Source organism: Balaenoptera musculus, chromosome 4 (genome assembly GCF_009873245.2).
Source record: "Balaenoptera musculus isolate JJ_BM4_2016_0621 chromosome 4, mBalMus1.pri.v3, whole genome shotgun sequence".
NCBI classification, from domain to species: Eukaryota; Metazoa; Chordata; class Mammalia; order Artiodactyla; family Balaenopteridae; genus Balaenoptera; species Balaenoptera musculus.
In genome coordinates this window covers 12,395,843-12,412,972 of record NC_045788.1, presented here as the reverse complement: position 1 = coordinate 12,412,972, position 17,130 = coordinate 12,395,843, and the positions used below count along the sequence as shown (strand labels likewise).

The 17,130-nt window shown below is 41.9% G+C and overlaps 1 protein-coding gene and 1 non-coding gene across 2 annotated transcripts in view; one reads left to right on the top strand and one right to left on the bottom strand.

Moving 5' to 3' along the window:
* NEK11 (NIMA related kinase 11) overlaps window positions 1-17,130 on the bottom strand; it is a 276,492-nt gene that overhangs the window by 11,711 nt on the left and 247,651 nt on the right.
* Window positions 9,892-9,996, top strand: LOC118895116. The gene has a single exon (XR_005019884.1). It is a non-coding gene; the product is annotated as a U6 spliceosomal RNA (small nuclear RNA).

Genomic DNA, 17,130 nt, shown 5'->3' with positions numbered 1-17,130 from the left:
ATGATGGCTGTTAAACAAATAAACAAACAAATAAGGTAATTTCAGATTTTTGTCATTGCTGCAAAGAAAGTAAAACAGGGAAATGGAAGAGTGAGAGCAGGGCTGCCTAGAATAGGGTTTGAGCCCCCCAGCAAGGTGGCGGCAGAAAAGGTGCTTCTAGGGGGTCTGGTACCGGCCGCTTGGTGACCGCCAGGCCCTGTCATTTTGAACCAGCTCCCCCATCTTCTTGACTGACCCTAATGCAGAGGAAGCAAGGCCCGCCTCGAACATTTGTGGGGATACAGCAAGAGGACCAGTGGAGTCCCACATGTCTAAATATCTATAAGTTATGAACCAAGCTAACAAACTGTTAAATAAAATATGACCTACCTTCTTACCCTGACAAATTAACTTCACAGAGACCTGGAAGGCCAGCTTCAGTATTCTCAGACTCCTCCGAGTTCTGCAATGGAATGCGACAGAGCTGGGTGTGCCAGCCCCCCGACCCTCATCCCTAGATGTACATCCCGACCCTGCCCCCACCTCTCCCCAGCCTGGCTCCATCTCCCACAGTGCGGGGTCTCTGCACACACTTGACGCCTCAGTCCCTACGTCCAAGAGCCATTGATGCCTTCTGCAGACAGCCAGCCACCCTGTGGGCCACCTCCGACGTTGGGGGGTGCAAACTGGCAGCACAGACCACCCCCGGGAGGAGGGCCCTGAGGCAGAGGCCCGCGGACTCTGGAAATGAGCTTAGGTCATTTGGGCCTAAGAGAATTGCGGGGTTCCAGGTGACCAGGGCGTGGTCTAGAAGAGGAGACACAGGCCCTGAGTATGCAGGTCCCCTTGGCCCCATGGGCTCCTTGCTCCATGGGGAGGGATGAGGCTGGAGGATGACCACAGTGGCATCCTCGACAGCCAGGCCCAGGGCCTAGGGATGGTACTAGGAGGGAGGTTACCTTTGCTAATGTAATTAAGGAAGGCCTCTCTGGGGGGCAGGCGTAGGAACGACATTTGAATGGAGACTTGAATGGTAGGATGAATCATCCAGGCCAGTATCTGGGAGCAGGGCATTCCCAACTGAGGGAAAAAGAAGTGGCCAGGCAGGTGAAGCTCTGTACGGAAGAAGACTGGGGTGGCTGAGGCCTAACTCAGGGGAGAAGAGTGACAGGAGAAGAGGGCAGATGGTCAGGCAGGGGCAGCGACCTTGGAGGCCGAGGTAAGGAGCCCTGCCTTGACCTGGGTGCAGGGGAGCCTCTGAAGAACTGACACGATCTGAGCCCTGTTATAACCAGGTCACTCTGGTGCTGTGTGAAGTGGATGAATCACAAGGAGCCACTGTCAAGGGCAAATCAACAGATTTGAGCACCACTCAAAATGCTTCAGTGCCTTTGATGTAAGGATCCTTGTGATTAATTCTTCCCCAAATTTTCGAACCAAGAAAACTCTCCTACTAAGCTGGCTGCTGTTGACTCAGAGGGTTTCTCCTCCTGTCTAGGCTGCCTGCAAGCTCAGAGCTGAGTTGGTGCTTATTTGCAGGGTAAACTGTTCATTTATCAATCTGGCATCCAGTCTCAATTTTATGTCTCCTACCCATATACATGTTTTCACAAACTTTTCTCAGAACAGCAAAAATTATAAGTAAATAACAATAGTAGTTAGAAACATAAGCAGTTGCAACTCAAAACACTGGTACCTGACCAGTAGTTCTTTTGGCAATGTGTACACTGGAAGTTGTTTGTTTGTTTTGTTTTGATTGTTTGGTATATTGTAATTGAGGGGCAGGTAGCATGGAGCTTTTAAATGCACATTAACCTTTGCTACTAAAAAATTATAGCGACTTGTTGGGACTCAGTTTCTAATCTTTACAAACAAATGAATGCCATGGCTTTTCATAACTCTCCCAACTTTATTACAAGAATGTCATAAAATATTTTAAGATATACAAAAAAGTGTAAAGTATAATACAATGAACACACACATAACCAACTCCCAGTTTAAGGATTCAAGCATTAGCAAATGCAGCTGAAGCTCTGAATTCCCTCCCAAATTATAACCCCTTCCCATTCCCCACTATTCTGAATCTGGTGTTTTATCATCACCAAGCATTTAAAAAATACTTTTATTATATATGTAAGTATGTAACCCTCAAAACAAGTAGCACCGTTCAGTGTGCTTTTACACTTTAAGTGATATCATACTTGGCTTTTTTCTTGCCTTTTTTGCTCAAAATTGTTGATATTTATCCCCTTTGATGCTGGAGCTCACTGATTATCTGTGTGCCATTCCAGCACTATTCTGCATTTGTTCTCCTGATGAAGTACCTTTCACATTGTTTCTACCCCTTCCCCACCTCACTATCACTTTTACTAACAAAGCTGCTGGGAACATTCTTTTTTTTTTTTTTTTTAACATCTTTATTGGAGTATAATTGCTTTACAATGGTGTGTTAGTTTCTACTTTATAACAAAGCGAATCAACTATACATATACATATATCCCCATATCTCCTCCCTCTTGCGTCTCCCTCGCACCTTCCCTATCCCACCCCTCTAGGTGTTCACAAAGCACCGAAGTGATCTCCGTGCTGTGCAGCTGCTTCCCACTAGCTATCTATTTTACATTTGCTGGGAACATTCTTGCATACCCTCCTTGGATTCATTATACCTTAAACTACAAAATATACACATGCATGGAAAACCAAGCCTTTCAGACACAGTTCCTACATAAAGTCATTATTTTCAGAGTGATTTACCATCACTCATATTTGATCCTTTATAATGGCCCCAAGGTGTATATTTTATAAGAAGATGCAATCCACAGAGGGATAGACTGATTTAAAAATCAGAATTATGGAACTTTTGAAAAGCCCTGCAAAGTACCAAGGAGTCATCTAATCGAACACCTTCATTTTATAGACGAGGAAAGTGATTCCAGGACGGGGAAGGGGCCTCCCCAGTGGTGAGCACTGGGCTTCAGAGTGGATCCTATACTGGTCTCCACCATGATGGACATACGTGTGAAATAAATATAATATAAATAAATCCCTTGCTTTTTCTTCTGTTCACTAAGACCCACTAAACAATGCACCATGAGACGTGGACCACTCATAAGTCCTTCCTGGCTGAATTATGACTGTGCTTCCCTTGGTCAATTCAAACCACATTCTTAATTTTTCAAAAGTCAATTTCACCCTAGCTTTGCTGGAGTCGAAGCAAACATCAGAAGATAAAATAGATTTTCTAATCAAACACAAGAATAATTGGATTTGCAAAGGGAAATAAAATCATAAAGGAAAAGAAATTAGAACATAAATATGTTTGGAAGAATTTCTCAGAGCAAGAGTGAGTTACTTCAGTTGGGAAACTATGGGTTTCCTTGGGGAAGAATGAATTTTAAAAGCTGCCTGTCATTTGATGAGATTCCATAAGAATTCCCTCTTTGACTAAACTTTAGTCAGGCTCCTCTGAGTCCATCCTCTCCTCAACAAGGCCTCATCCTCGGCTGCAGTCTCTGTCCCACTGGGCCCAGCTCAGCAAGTATTCCCATGCCCTTCATACCTAACCAATTCCCTTAGTAATCTTCCATCCACTGACCTCTCCCTGCCCGCTGGCTACACATCCCCAGCTGCCCCTGTTGTATTCAGCATGGAGGTCAATCTCTCTCCCTTATTGCAATAGTCTTGAGTAAACTCTTCCTTGCCTGTTTGATTTCTGTCTGGTGCAATTTTTCTTGGACAGCTTCATGTCTAAATGCCAGAATGTCACTGGGTTCCAGAGTACAAACTGCCCATAATTAGGAGGACCATGTCTTGGTTAACCTGAAAAGGTTTTAATTTCTCTGTCAAATCTGAATGTGATCCTTGCTGAGTACAGTAATCTTGGTTGTAGGTTTTTCCCTTTCATCACTTTAAATATGTCCTGCCACTCCCTACTGGCTTGCAGAGTTGCTGCTTGAAAGATCAGCTCTTAACCTTATGAGGATTGCCTTGTATGTTATTTGTTGCTTTACCTTGCTGCTTTTAATATTTTTTCTTTGTGGTTAATTTTTGATAGTTTGATTAATATGTGTCTTGGCATGTTTCTCCTTGGATTTATCCTGTATGGGACTCTCTGTGCTTCCTGGACTTGATTGACTATTTCCTTTCCCATGTTAGGGAAATTTGCAACTATAATCTCTTCAAATATTTTCTCTGACCCTTTCTTTTTCTCTTCTTCTTCTGGGACCCCTAAAATTTGAATGTTGGTGTGTTTAATGTTGTCCCAGTGGTCTCCGAGACTGTCCTCAATTGTTTTCATTCTTTTTTCTTTATTCTGCTCTTCAGTAGTTATTTCCACTATTTTATCTTCCAGGTCACTTATCCATTCTTCTGCCTCAGTTATTCTGCTATTGATCCCTTCTAGAGAATTTTTAATTTCATTTATTGTGTTGTTCATCATTGTTTGTTTGCTCTTTAGTTCTTCTAGGTTCTTGTTAAACGTTTCTTGCATTTTCTCCATTCTGTTTCCAAGATTTTGGATCATCTTTACTATCATTACTCTGAATTCTTTTTCAGGTAGACTGCCTATTTCCTCTTCATTTGTTAGGTCTGGTGGGTTTTTACCTTGGTCCGTCATCTGCTGTGTGTTTCTCTGTCTTCCCATTTTGTTTACCTTACTGTGTTTGGGGTCTCCTTTTTGCAGGCTGCAGGTTCGTAGTTCCTGTTGTTTTTGGTGTCTGCCCCCAGTGTGTAAGGTTGGTTCAGTGGGTTGTGTAGGCTTCCTGGTGGAGGGGACTGGTGCCTGTTTTCTGGTGGATGGGGCAGGATCTGGTCTTTCTGGTGGGCAGGGCTGCGTCCAGTGGTGTGTTTTGGGGTGTCTGTGAACTTAGTATGATTTTAGGCAGCCTCTCTGCTAATGGGTGGGGTTGTGTTCCTGTCTTGCTAGTTGTTTGGCATAGGGTGTCCAGCACTGTAGATTGCTGGTTGTTGAGTGGAGCTCGGTGTTAGTGTTGAGACGGAGATCTCTGGGAGAGCTCTCACCAATTGACATTACATGGGGCCGGGAGGTCTCTGGTGGATGAATGTCCTGAACTTGGCTCTCCCACCTCAGAGGCTCAGGCCTGACACCCGGCCAGAGCACCAAGACCCTGTCAGCCACACGGCAGATGAGTGGTTTATTACCAAGGATATTAAAGCACAGGAACCAACAGCCAGATGAAGAGATACATAGGGTGAGGTCGAGAACAAAGAAACTTCAGTCCTCTTGGAGTTTGGAGCCCAGCACAGTGGCACAGGGAGGCATGCTGCTTCACCAACCTGGAAGTTCTCTGAAACCCCTCCTTTTGGATTTTAATGGTGGCTTCACTACACTGCATGGTTGATTAAATCTCTAGGCACTGGTGATTAATTCAACCTCCAGAACCTCTTGGTTAACCTGAGATGGTCTCAGTGCCTGCCTGACACAGAAGCATTATCACCAATGGTGCCCATTCCATTGTCAAAAGGGTCCTGGTTTAGACAATAAATTATATGGCCACCCACATGTGATGTGAAATTTACTGGCTAAACTGTCACTGAGGACCTTAATGACAAGAGGACCTGTTGGGCTTAAAAACGGTGTTACAGCAACTACAAAGGACACAAGAGAGCAGACTCTTTAAATGAGAACATTCCTTTTTAGTCCTGACTCCCTAGGCATAGCTACATTTGATTTTATGACCCAAATTAAAATGTTTCTCCATAAATAAAAAATGATTTTCGTCACTTCGTATTTCAAACATGTTCACCCATTGCCTTTATTATACCTCTCCCTTGATGACTGCAGATGGGTTTATCACAGTACATTTTATGAGACATGCATTCCAGAGTGAGAGGGAGGGAGGGAGGAGATAGAGCCTGGGAAAGCCCATGAGGCACAGGCCTTAGGAAAAACAGCGGAGATAAGGGAAGCACTACCTCATTCTCTGCTGAGTATCATTAAAGGACTGAAATGAATTTGCAAAACAATAACTGAGGTTGACACCTGCTCTTGACAGGTGGGAGCAGATTAAGATTGAGCTGTGCTTTTACTGCTGTGGAAAGAGGGCCAGGCAGGAGGGAATCCCCTACCGCCTCCCCCCTGGAAACACTGCGTTTCTTGTCTTCTTTCCTAACACCAAAGGAGGAGACCCCTCATTAAGGTGAGGTTTGTGAGAAATTTTGAGCAATGGTTTTTTTAAGTTACTTCCACTTATTTGAAAATATCTGCAAGAGACCCTTATCCTGCAGAGCTCTCCCACATCCGATGGGATGGGCTGAGAGCTGCAAACCCTGTAGGCAAGATCTCAGGCTCTGGCTTTAGGGTACAGATGGGCTGGGGAGGTGGAGGGGAAAGGGTTGGATTAGGATAATCTCCAAATTTCCTCCTACCAGGAAAGTCTAAGATTCTCCCCTCCACTAGATTTGTTCACCCCATTTACAGGCGGAAGATTTGAATGAGGAGAGAGCAAGGTCACTGAGGGGGGCCTCTTGACTTCAGTGTTCAGTATGTGACCTGCAGGACAAGATCACCAGTTTAGAAAGAGGAACAAAGGCCGTCAGAAGGGTGTTTTACCCGTGCTACTCAAAGCACGATCCTGCCCACAGCAACACCCCTCACAGGAGCTGGTTGGAAATGCAGGCTCTCAGGCCCCACCCAGACCCGCTGGATCAGAATCTCCATTTAACAAGACTCCAAGTGATTCGTATGCACTTTAGAGTCTGAGAAACACTGGCTGGAGCTGTGGATTACACTTTGAATAGCAGGACTCCAAAAAGCATTTCAGGCTATGAAATAGCTTTTGAAGAAAATTCTGATGCTTTTATGGGATCAGACCAGCTTTCCAAGCTCCAAGGCATCACTTCCCATACCAGCACCCTCTACAGAATTACTAAACTTAATTTTTTACAATATGAATTTAAATCTGATATGAGTAATAGAAAAGGGGCCCTCATGAACTTTGGGCTGAAGCGTGTGCTCTCTCTCTCTCTCTCTCTCTTCTCTTTCCTTCTCCCTAAATCTCTGATGCACAGCTTTGCATTAGTAACAATCTTGGATTCATAACACACTCTCAGCATCGTGTTTGTCTTAAGAGGAGGACGCCAACCTTGTTTGGGTTGGAGATTATGAATTATAGTTTGTTTGGCAGTTTGCTGGGTTTGCTTGCCCATGTTTGCCCCTGACTCCTAATTCTGCATCAGCTAGAAGTCTCTCTGCTTAAATAAGCAGGAAACCTCTTTCCCTTCAATTTAAGAAATACTGTATTCTAATTTTATCTTACTGATCATCTGACTAAGGAGTGAAAACCAAGCATAAACCTGTGTTAATAATTTTCCCACCTTTTCTTTGTATCTGGGGCAGATACTGCAGAAAATCATTTGGTGTGAAATGAAGTTTCAATTAGTTCTAATATATGCGTAGTCTTGGGAAGAAACAGGAAGAATTAAATTGCAGGTTTTAGTTGAACTACATGAAATTGCTACTTTTACAAGTTAAAAAAGTCAAATATTGGCAATTTCATTTAGTCAACCTAGTTAGAATGTTTCAGTTAAGAATTTCTTGACCTAAGAAATATTAAGAGGGTTGACAGTGCTATTTGTGGAGGCTGGGTTGTCTCTTTTATTTGGAGATATTTTTTGGAAGTTGGGGCAAATGCTTTGAAGACTAGACAACCATCTTTCTATTCTAAGCAGGCAGGGAGACGTGGGCTGTGGGAAGGTCAAGTTTGGTTACAGATTCAGGATGAATGTATGTGTCCTTGAAGGAGGCTTATAACCTTCTGTATCTGTGAAATATACAAATGGTGACACAGAAATATAGACAGTTGACACACAAACTAAGGTAAGTTTCTTTTCTACTTCCTTTTTATGTCAGGTGTAGTTAATACTTGAACTCTGACAGGAGTATGAAAAGAAAACTCCCCCCTCACTATGTTAGCATCAGTCTTTAGCTGGAACGTGAGAGAAGAAGCATCAAAGTGAAGTGTAAGAATCTCATCCCTTTCTTGGTTAATTGTCACAGTTACACTATAGGCCTGCTGTGTTCCATGGCACGCTGGGCATAATTCTATGATCGGCCAAATTGCATCACATTCTAATTATGTGTGCTGTCCTGGGATCACACTTTGAGTTGAAGGTGGAGACGTCTTATTCGTGATGATGTGCCCAGTGGCTTCAAGGCAGCTTGGCACACAGTAGGCATCAATAACTGTTTTATGCCAAATTTTAAAATTTGTGGAACAAATGATGACTTTTAATAACTAATCACATTAACAAAAATTGAAAATATTACATTAAAAATCTTTGTGGATTACAGAAACCAAGTTGGCAATAAATATCAAGGGTCACATCCTATGAACAAATAATTATAATAAAATCTCATACCCTATGAACCAGTAATTACAAGACATTTATCTTAGGAGAGAGCCTGAAATTCAAAACAATGTTAGGTTAAAAATAAGTTTGTCAAAATTATATATGAGTTGGAAAAACTGAAAACAACTTAAAAACCCAAGAGTAGGATATAATATTATAGATAAATAAATGATATTTTTGGGAATATTTAATAACATTGAAAAATGCTCAAGTAAGGAGGGGGAGAAAAACCATGACACTAATGTCCTGCTTTTTTTTTTAAACTTAGCATCACATCACAAAGATGTCCCAAGTATTCAAAATTCTGCCAAAGTAGTGTTTGTAATGGCTGTAGAATTCCATTGGATACAAATACAGTAAGTTAGTAACTATGTTTTATAAATGTACACACATACACACACACTAAAAGTAACATGGATGGGGTAATATGCATATTGTCTGGCGCCTTCTTTTTCTCAGGTAACAGCATAATCTAGACAGCTCACCACAGAAGCACATGCAAACCTTCCTCAGTTCATTTTCGTGCCAGGATATTATTCCATTGCAGAGACATGCATTGATTTTTCAAAACAACTTGTATCGATACTTTCAGCTGTTTATAGCTTTTTGCTATTAAACAATCCTGTGATAGATACTTTTTTTTTTTTTAGAAATATACCTGGGCTTGTTTGTTTATTTATTTATTTATTTATTTATTTATTTATTTATTTATTTTTTGCTGTGTTGGGTCTTCGTTTCTGTGTGAGGGCTTTCTCTAGTTGCGGCGAGTGGGGGCCACTCTTCATCGTGGTGCGCGGGCCTCTCACTACCGCAGCCTCTCTTGTTGCAGAGCACAGGCTCCAGACGCTCAGGCTCAGTAGTTGTGGCTCATGGGCCCAGTTGCTCCACGGTGTGTGGGATCTTCCCAGACCAGGGCTCGAACCCATGTTCCCTGCATTGGCAGGCAGATTTTCAACCACTGCGCCACCAGGGAAGCCCCTGTGATAGACACTTTTGACAAAACATTTCTGTGCATTTATGCAAGTACATTTGTGGGATAAATTCTGAAATTGCTGGATCAAAGAGAATGTTCACTTTAAGAACTTGAATAAACTTTGGCAAGGTGCCCTCCAAATTGTCACACCAATGAACACTGTCTTGAACACTGTATGAAGCCACTGCTTCATTTTAAAATGGAAATAGGGGATGGGATATATTTGCGTGGGTGTATTTGAAACAGAGCTCATGAGCTCCTGCAACACATGGAGCCATGAAAACTGGGTCTCCCTCCCTCCTTCCCTACGCCCTTCTCACTCTGTCTTCCTTCCCTCCTTCCTGCCTTTCTTCTTTTCTTCCATCCTTCCTTCTCCTTCCCTTCCTTCCCTTCACGTTCCTCCCTTCCCTCCCTCCTTCCCTCCCTTCCTTCCTTTCTTCCTTCCCACCTTATTATTTGATCTAATGGGAGGAGAGACAGGGAACATTAGAGTGAAGGCCAGTGAAGAATTCGTGTGGCAGGTAGAGAATTAGAAGAGAACAGGAAATGGGCTTAGCTGGAGGTCGGGTGTTCCCTCTGGGAGGACATGTGCTGAAACTGGACCCACACAGAGGAGGGCAGCATGGCCCCTGCCTAAGGATGACGTGCAATTCTGTGACGTGTTCTGTATTTTACAGTAACTGTGAGGTGACCATGCGCTCACTAACCTTATTGTGGTAAGTGTATCAAATCATGATGTACCCATATCAAATCATCACCTTGTACATGGTAAAAGATAAACTGAGGCATATTGAACAATTTAAGAGCAAAAATAGATTTGAATGGAGTGGCGTTAAATCAGAAGTGGTGAGGAGCCTCCACTGACAGGAGCTCAGGGAGATACTTTACAGAGAAAAGGTGGAAGCCAAGTGAGGAAATCATTGACTGGCTGCAGCTTCAAGCCTGATTGGCAGTTTGTGCTCGGTTGTCCCTAGGTTTCAACTCCATAACCCTGAGGCATTTACAAGATTAGATTTTGGTTTGCTGATGTTGGCTCCATCAGCATTAGAGCCACAACAGACTAATGACCTATTAGTTTAATTCTCTTAGTGTACACCTTAACTTTACACAACGTTACATGTCAAATATATCTTGAGAAAGCAGAAACAAAAGTCGGAAGCAGACCGTTGCGGGGAATACAGTGCACAGAAATCTGCAGTGTGGGCAAGTAGGACATGGGTGAGGACAATTTAGATGTGTCTCTAATTTTAATGGGCATAGAAAGGATTCGTGGAGGATCCTTGTTTAAGATGCAGATTCTGATTCCGTAGTACTAGAGTGGGGCCTGAGATTCTGCGTTTCTAATGGGCTTCCAGGTGACACTGATGCTACTGGTCTGGGCCCACACTTTGAGGAACAGGACTTAGTTGACAAAGCTCCCTGCCAGAAACAACAAGCAGAAGCATCAGCAATCAGTGGGGAGCAGGTGAGCATTACTGTTTAGAGCCAGGAATGCCCCCTGCAAATATTACAAGGTGATAAAATAACGAGCTGGCTCAGTCTGTCACTGCTGCTTCAACCACCAGATCCAGCCTGGCCCACAGCAGCAAAAGGACCAAACAATGTTGCATTAAACCTGTGCTTACTTTTCCCACTCTTACAGGAACTCTTACTTTTAAATCAGATTGTATTTTATTTGCTTCATCTCCAAAAGTCAATAATAACTTCTGTCATACAGAGTCCTTCAATATTTCCTTGATTCGTGTAATACCTGGTATCGCTGACACTGTCCCAGGTTTAAGTGACAATTACCTGCCTTTTGTTCAGTCGAGGGTGCCCACAGCCTGCAGCTGGAGGGATAGAGGCCCTGCCCATTACTTTCGTTATAGTATGAGAAGAACAAAATGGAGCTACTGCCCGAAGGCCCAGCATTAACGTGTGTAGTTTCAGTTGGGGTTTACAACACTGCAACTTCCCTTGGGATTAAACCACTTGAAAGCTCCTCTACAACCTCCCCATGTTCCACGGAGATATTTTCTGAAGCGTTACATCCAGCAAAGCTAAGGTTGTTAATGTATGTTTAGGAACCAGGATGCTTTTATATTTAATTCTTCCTGTGTGACCATTTCTCTACCATCAGTCCTTGCAAATCAAGAGACCTTTAAACGCTACAAAAATTCACAAGCTGCAGTTGACAGGAACATTTTTCACCTCTCTGATCCAAGCCAGACAAGTGCATGATGCTGGCAGGCTAGCTGTTCCCTCTCTCACCTCCTGCCCAAGGATAGGGAGCCCAGATGATACCCAAGAACACACACACACACACACACACACACAATCACTATACAAACAAGAGCTCCAGGTTGAAGCCTTAGGAAAACTAGTTGATGCTTGTTCTCCTTTTCAAAACATAATCAAGATGACAAGACTCAGACAAGCACAGGTCTTAAGAACTCTGTCACCTGATGAAGCTCTTCAATGTATCCTCTGTGTTTATACCTAGAAAGGTGTTTGCATTTAAGAAATAGGTTTGATGTGAGTGAATGTTGTATTCCTCTAAAGCCCGGGGGATATGCAGGGTCAGCTTTCTGAGTGATAGATACAAATTAAGGATCCATGAGAAAAATTTCTAATGTGCTTGTATTCACTTTAAATTTTGTTCTAATTAGGGATCATTAAAATATATGATGGTTAGAAATTAGGTTGTTTTATGCTTGATTCATGCTTTCATTTGCATTAAAAAGTTCTATTTGAGTAGAAAATCAGAGAGGCATAATATTTCTTTCCTTTTTCAAGAAATTAGAATGTTTGAAATCTATGTTTATAATAACCACAAAACCTGGTGTAAGAAAGAAAACAAACAGCTTTTGTGTGTGTGTGTGACACTTAGGATTTCATTAGTTTAATTTAGCTCCTCACTCACAGAGCAGACCACAGTATCAAACGTATTAGTCCATGGGAGATAGCATTTAGAAGAAAATATCTCTCTAAATTCCTGCTATCGTTTCAAATTCCCAAAGGTAAATTTTCCAGGCTTCTGAGAGAAGTAGCATATCTGATGTTGCCAAAACCCAGATGCAAATAAATATATCAATATAGGCTCATTTTACAGATAATTGAAACTCTTATTTTTCTATAATTTCATGACACCGAATACAACATTTAAAATGTTGACATGTGTTCAACATTTACTATGATCTATGATTTTCTTTTTCTTTTTAATGTGGACCACTTTACTTTTAAGTCTTTATTGAATTTGTTGCAATATTGCTTCTGTTTTATGTTTTGGTTTTTTGGCCATGAGGCATGTGGGATCTTAGCTCCCCAACCAGGGATCCCCTGCACCAGCACCCCCTGTATTGGAAGGTGAAGTCTTAACCACTGGACCACCAGGGAAGTCCCTACTATGATTTTCTTTTTTTTTTTAAATAAATTTATTTATTTTATTTATTTATTTTTGGCTGCGTTGGGCCTTCGTAGTTGCACATGGGCTTTCTCTAATTGCGGCGAGCAGGGGCTACTCTTCATTGCGGTGCGCGGGCTTCTCACTGTGGTGGCTTTTTTTATCGTGGAGCACAGGCTCTAGGCGCACGGGCTTCAGTAGTTGTGGCTCACAGGCTCTTAAGAGTGCAGGCTCAGTATTTGTGGCGACCGGGCTTAGTTGCTCCACGGCATGTGGGATCTTCCCGGACCAGGGCTCGAACCCGTGTCCCCTGCATTGGCAGGCGGATTCTTAACCACTGCACCACTAGCGAAGTCCCTACTATGGTTTTCTTAATGAGGTTTTTATAGTGCTCAACATCCTTTTCTACCCTAAAAATAAGAAAAAATGAAAGAAATGGTGATAAATATATGCGTGTGTACACACATACTAGTCATTTCTTGACCAAAAAGAAATAAAAAGTTTTACCATTATTATTGCAAAATATTTCTATAGGAACATGAGCAATACCAGAGAAACTGGCAACCTCTTACCCTCAGTGTGAAAAACAAACAGCTTTTTGAGAGTTATCTTTACATATACACACATAGAAAGCCATATAGGTCTTTACGCATTTATATGGATGACTTAAAAGAAATATGAAGGGGGAGCTTAGAGAAAGGCCTGTCCCAGGACCACTGAATGTCAAGGCTCTTTTCCACCAAGGATGCTGAAGGAACTGCTCAGGTTTCATGGAGCAGCAAGAAACACATAACCCAGGTCTGCTCCAAGGACGCCTTTGACGTGGGTGGGCTGGCAAGCTGTGCAGTTACAAAGCTACTGCCTCAGCTCCAAACCCACTCTTCCCTTCTCTGCATTAGGATGCTGAACCTGACTCTGCTGACCATATTTTCACTTTGCCAGCTGCTCCCTACTAGGCTCCGCCTGCAGGGGGTGTCAGAGGGAGACAGGTGAGTGGGAGAACTTACCTCCCATCCCTGTGAATGTCAGGCTGACGCCGCTCCCCGCCAGCAGCCGGTGAATCCATTTCTGGTTTCTCCGACAGTTTGAAGATACAAACTGCTTGAGATGCCCCATTATGTTGTTACACAACTCCTGTATTTTCTGTATTTGTCATTTTTTTCTGCACAGATACAGACTGTACTTCCTTCTACTGGTGTTCAGAAGCAGCCAATAAACATCCTGCTGCAGCTGACACTCAAAAGGTGCAAATGCCAGAGCCTCTGACATTGCTTTTCACTTTTAAGTTTGAAAGGATAGTTGTCATGTACAAAGTAAAAGTTAAAAATTTTTAAAAACACTGAGATGCAAGAGATTAAAGACAACACAATCTTTAGAAGGTAATAGCTCAATTGTTCATCAGTGAATTCGTCTATGAAATCTCTCCCCATCTAGTCCTGAGAATTCATCTTTGAGGCCCCACTGTCTCCTATGAACACCCCATGTCAAGCCTCACATGAAAGCCCTGCTCCTTACTGCAGCCCTAAGTATTATCCAGAGAAAACAAACCTCTGGTTGTCTGAAAACTGCCCTTAAAGCCCATTTTCCTTAAGTGTAATCACATTCCATCTAGAGGATTATTAGAGATGAGTGAGCAATCTTTTGGAGACTTGGGGATGCCATAAGGAAGAAACCCATTTGTTTGATGCCTCCCTATTTCCTTCATTCATCCACTCATCCTTTAGTTACTTATTGAGTACCTGATCTTTGTGCCGAGGAACCGAAGAATCCTGTCTAAATCATCTCTGTATCTTTTTTCCATGGACAAAATGCAATAAGGAAGTCATATAATCATATCTGCCTTTCAAAATACACTGTTTCACCCTCACATTTCTGAACAAGAGGGGAGTTTTCTTTATAATGCTCTTTAGGCTGTCTGGCCAAAGACTCACCTCCTAATTTACTCACCACCCATCCTTCCACTTAGGCAGATAATCGTGTCACACACACACACAAACACACACACACACACAAATTACACAGCACTTGTCTTGTACCCAAATAACTTAGTCTAAAAGAATCTTGGTATGATTTGGGGGGTAATGAAACCTCATTTTCTGGGAGGTGTGTTTAATGAGAACACTTTCCTGGTCTTCCTCCCTTGTTTAATGGGGTCTCACAGCCAGCATCATGGTGTCCATGCTTCTGATTGTGGGAGATCAATGTTAGCCTGAATCTCAACTAGGAAATGACTCATTGATGACTTTTTAAAGTAATCCAAGTAACAGTTTCAGAGACCAACTTTGTGTTGCTTTGGTTTTCCCAAAGACTCAATTGGGAAAGAATGTATACCAGTGAATTTTCATATGTTTTTCCCAGTACCATGGCAGGCAAAATATTCACACAGAGGCCAGGAGTCCTGATATTCTGGAGAGATACAGGTCAAGCAAATAGCAGAAAGCATTCTGGAGGAATTAAGTAGCACCTAGCATTTTACAGAGTGCATTAGAGAGGGTAGAGTTACAAAAACTAGCCAATAGTGACTGCACTCAAATTGAATCTTACCAATCCTTAGGTGCAAATATATACTTTTACAAATTATAAAAGGGCCCTGATACAAAGAATAGATCATCTCAGTCCAGAATAGAGTGGGACATACAGAAGACCACCAGCAAAACATGTACCATACAAGGAGGAGAAAAATCTAGACAAGACTGGACAAGTCATGCTGTAAAAGGGTAATCGCCAAGTCCTAGGGAAGGAGGTGGAAATTTACTGTGCTCACTCCATCTTGTCCTCTGCACCGTTTCATTTAGCCATCAGATTTCTGCATTAATAAATTGTCCACATGCCAAAGGTAAAGGTAAAGTTGATCACGTTCCGCAAATACGTGAGATGTCTTTAGACAGTTCTGAGTTAAGAAACCCCTCCATGCTTTAATATATCAAGATTTTCTTGGCTATTATGGATAATTATATATATATATATATATATATATATATATATATATATATATGTATATACACATATATATGTGTATATGTATATGTATGATAAGTCTTACATTGATAAGGCCTGAACATTGGCAAACCAACACAGCAGAACCCCTTCCTGAAGGCTGATGAGGCTCCACATCGAGTTACTGATGGATGTTATTCTGTGTCCTGCTTTTCTTAGAACATCTATAATCGTGATTTTACTTTAGCACTCCTTGATTAGGAATTGACCATAAAAATAGAAAGTCAAAACACAGTTAGTTAATTAATGCATGGCAGGAGGGAAACATACTCATCAAATCAGCCAAGGGCGTCCCTGTCATTTATTCCTCAGAGACCTCAAATCAAAATCTGCCTTCAGTTTTGCTCTTAACCCTTCTTCAAGGGTCACATATTTTTAATAAAAAAAGTAAGAAGGAAACATTTAATTCTAATTAAAATCGACAGATTGTAAATTCTCTAGGTACTCCTAGTCTTACTTTTGAATACAGTTAGACCCCCTAGAAGACTGTGTGGTCTAATTCATCATAGGACAGCTTTTTATCACCAAAGAAGCCATGTTTATGAACTTCATATCTGCATTTCCTGCAGGATTGTTGAGGATGTGACTTCACTCAGTACGCTCTATATGGAGACAAAAGTTCTGTCTTCCCTGAGGAACCAGTAACAGTCACATTGTTGATAATGAGAACTAGTAACTCTATCATGTTTCTCTGTTTTCACTTGGCTTCCTGGAAGCTCAGAGCCATACCATACACTCAGCCACAGCAACTATGGTCATACATTGACTACCCCTCACTTCTCTCTGATCTTCATTTTCTATACATATTATTTTATTAGGCTTATTGTATATTGCATTTGATGTAATAATGAATTAAATAAACTTCTCTCGGGTGTAAGAGGTAAGCTCTGATCAGCAAAACATGCTATTCATATGTATCAACTGGTAACTCGATTTTCAAAACCCCTTGACAAATAGTTAAAGAATAAATAAAGTTTTAAGTAAAATTTCAGTCTCTCAGAGGCAAAGACTGTGTCTCCTATTTCTCTCTTCACTCCATCATTCTCTGCAAACAGCAGGGGCTCAGTAAATGCTACTGAAGGCAGTAAGGACTAACATTGTTTATTGAGGGTTGGGTCCGTATTGCTTGGAATTTGATGTGTTTATTGAGGGTTGGGTCCGTATTTCTTGGAATTTGATGTGAACTGGGACTGGAACTTGATTCCAAAATAGGAGGTGTAGAGGGGGAGCTTCAAGATGGCGGAAGAGTAAGACACGGAGATCACCTTCCTCCCCACAGATACATCAGAAATACATCTACATGTGGAACTGCTCCTATAGAACACCTACTGAACACTGGCAGAAGACCTCAGACCTCCCAAAAGGCAAAATAGGAGGTGTAGGATTAGAAGATAAGTAGAGAAGATTTTAATTTCCCCTCTGAGGAGTT